Source organism: Bos javanicus, chromosome 2 (genome assembly GCF_032452875.1).
Source record: "Bos javanicus breed banteng chromosome 2, ARS-OSU_banteng_1.0, whole genome shotgun sequence".
Classification (NCBI taxonomy): Eukaryota; Metazoa; Chordata; class Mammalia; order Artiodactyla; family Bovidae; genus Bos; species Bos javanicus.
The window spans coordinates 63413944-63417228 of record NC_083869.1 but is presented as its reverse complement, the minus strand read 5'-3'; the positions used below and the strand labels follow the sequence as shown (position 1 = coordinate 63417228).

At 37.4% G+C, this 3285-nt stretch overlaps 1 non-coding gene across 1 annotated transcript; it reads right to left on the bottom strand.

The window, feature by feature from the left end:
• Positions 1 to 408: 408 nt before the first annotated feature.
• On the bottom strand, positions 409 to 515 carry LOC133236498 (U6 spliceosomal RNA). The gene has a single exon (XR_009732912.1). It is a non-coding gene; the product is annotated as a U6 spliceosomal RNA (small nuclear RNA).
• Positions 516 to 3285: the final 2770 nt, after the last annotated feature.

Below are 3285 nucleotides of genomic sequence, written 5' to 3'. Positions count from 1 at the left end.
TCTGCCTGGAGAAATTCCTTACTGTTTGTTATAAAGCTAGATTGGTGGTGCTGAATTCTCTATGTTTGCTTAACTGTAAAGCTTTTGATTTCTCCATTGAATCTGAATGAGAGCCTTGCTGGGTGGGGTATTCTTGGTTGTAGGTATTTCCCTTTTATCACTTTAAACATTATCATGCCATTCCCTTCTGGCCTGAAGAGTTTCTGCTGAAAAATCAGCTGATAACCTTTTAGGAGTTCCCTTGTATATTATTTGTTGATTTTCCCTTGTTGATTTAAATATTTTTGTATTTAACTTTGTCATTTTTATTAATATGTGTCTTGATGTGTTCCTCCTTGGCGTAATCCTATATGGGACTCTCACTGAATATTTTAAGTGGACTTGAGTGAATGTTTCCTTTCTCATGCTAAAAATACAGAATGCTTCATGAACTTGTGTGTCATCCCTGAACAGGGACCATGCTGATCTTCTCTGCATCATTCCAATTTTAGTATATGTACTGCCAAAGTGAGCACTAAAGATCACATAATAATCATAACTTCCCTCCATTGATTATTACAATCATTTTGGCTTACTAACTGTAGTTTTGGCTTACTAAGTCACTTTTGTGGTTTTGCACTGTCTGTAAAGCAAGGACTGCCTATATTATCATTTCAATAATCAATGTAAAAGTTTGGGGTATATTGCGTTCTTTTTTTCATACAAAGTCTTCACAATACGATATGTATCTCAACTTACAAAACTGCTCAGATTAGATTAGCTACATTTCAAGTGCTCAGTAGCCACACAGACTAGTGACTACAGCATATGTGTGTGTACGTGTGGACTTAGTTGCTCAGTCACGTCTGACTCTTTGCAACCCTTTGAGTTGTAGCCCACCAGGCTCCTTTGTCCATGGGATTTTTCAGGCAAGAATACTGGAGTGGGTCGCCATTCCCTCCTCCAGGGTATCTTTCCAACACAGTGACCGAAACCTGCATCTCCTATGTCTCCTGCATTGCAGGCAGATTCTTGACCCACTGAGCCATCGGGACTATAGCCTCCAATAGCACAAATCCACTCTAGTCTTTTGAAACCAGAGTTTAAAAGTTTTGGTGTTGAAGGGAATATGAGTACCTGATTAGAAACTTTCTGTCCAAATAAATCAAAGCTTAAGGTGGGGAACAATATGGAAATACCCTTCTCCTTTGGTGGGAACAAAGATACTAATGTTACTTCAGCTCCCTTTGGAGAAAATAGGCCTTGAATTATTCTCCAAAACTTACTGAAATAATCAGCCTTGTTGGAACAATAAGGGAAAGGAAGAAAGAACTAGTCTTCCAGGGAAAATAGTGGCTCCTTCGTGCCCCATGTGAGCTGAAGTAGCTTGGCTCATCTTAGCTCTGGGGTGATTTGTGAGAGCTTTTGGCTTAACACATTATCTCTGAAATATCACCAAGAGTCAGAGAATCCCTGAACAGTGGGCAATAATCTGCTTGGAGTTTTGAAAATATTTCGCAAGTTAGTGGAGTCAGCAAAGTATTTATTTGATTTCCTTCTCAGCCTCACATTCTAAGAATCCCCAGTAGCCTAATAGTAATGGTAGCAACACCTGCTTGGCTGTCGATTTGCAGTTATCTTTCCTCCTAACACTCCCCAAATGACTACCCTGCCTATTGTCCTAATATCTCTAGATTTTTCTTGGGTGAACAAGATTATAACATCAATTCCCTGTTCTTATCCCACCTCTACCTGAAAGCTGGACCATAGACATTTGTAAGCAGTTAACATCTGAAGTTAGATGAGGGGTGTGTATGTGTGTATGCATGCTTTCTGGCTACTATACTTTCTAACAGATTTCTTATTTATTAGGAAAAGAATACAGCAAAATGGATAAAAGCACAGTCTTTGAAGGTAGACCAAAGTGAGCTCACTTTTCAGTGCTATCACGTCCTAGCTATGTAATCTTAATATATGTTACTTAATATTTTTGTGCCTCAGTTTCCTCATCTATAAAGTGGGAATTATAGTGCCACTGACTTCCTACAGTTGATACAAGAATTAAATTAGATCAAGCATGTGAAGTCTTAGTCAATGGCTGTCAAATTTGAAATGCCAAAATAGTAACCAATCTTCATTGTTGATATTAGTATTATCTCTATTTTACTATTATTGTTATTACCACTGTTACAACTTTCACTTTAAAGGTGAAAAAAAATGGAAATAATAAAAGAAAAAGAATCCAACTTCACAAACTGCATTGAGAGTAAAGATTTCCTCAGGCAAAGGGCATCTTGGCAAAACTACTCCAACAGTCTACAAAATGTATCAAAAATCCTCTTTAACACCCTATCTTCTGACAGTCTCCTTCAGGACAAACCCCTCTGCTTTTCCTCAAAGCTCCAGCTTATACTTGCAACTTCTTCACTCCTCTGCTTCCCTCACTTTGACTGCAGCTTCTCACCTCTAATTATGTTTATTACTCTTTGGCTCACTGATACATTTATACAGTACAAAATTGTAAAGGCACAAAAGGCAGCCATAATGTATTTCTCCCATCTTTATTCCCTATAATCCAGATTCACGGAAGCAACCACCAAGAATATTCTATTTATAGAAAATACACACAACACAGTTTCTTTTTTAAACCATTACACTCTGCCTTTTTAATTCATAAAACTTGGGGATTGTACCCTACTAGTACCTCAGAGTTTACCTCATCCTCTGTAACAGCTATGTTTTTTCCATTGGATGGAACAAATGTAATTTATCTAATTCTCTATAGAAAGACATTCAAATTGTTTCAATGTTTTATTATCATAAATAATGCTGTAGTAACTAACGAATTACATATGTAATTTTACTCATCTGTAAGATAAATTCCTAGAAATTTAATCATTGGCTCAAAGGTACATTTTGGGCACATTTTAGATCTACATTTTTGTAAATTCGGCCAAATTATCCTCCGTGAAGGTTTTGCTAATTTATCCTCTTGTTAGCAATGTTAGAGAGTGTCAGTTACCCACACACTCAGCCCACATAGCTTGTTTTAAACGGCATGACATTTTCCATGCTTTTTCTTAGGCAAAGTAATCTTAACTTACTCAGTACTACATTTCCAGCCATTTATTCTTATGGGAAAATGTTTTCCCTCAGTGCAATATTTGCAATCTACCTATGGCATCCATACTGTCTTCTATCTACAGCCTTGAACCACCAATCCTCCTTTTTCTCCTCTGCTTGTAAGGGTCTCCTCCACATTACCCCTGGGATGTGTATTATCTGGGTCAGTCTGTTTAGTGCTGG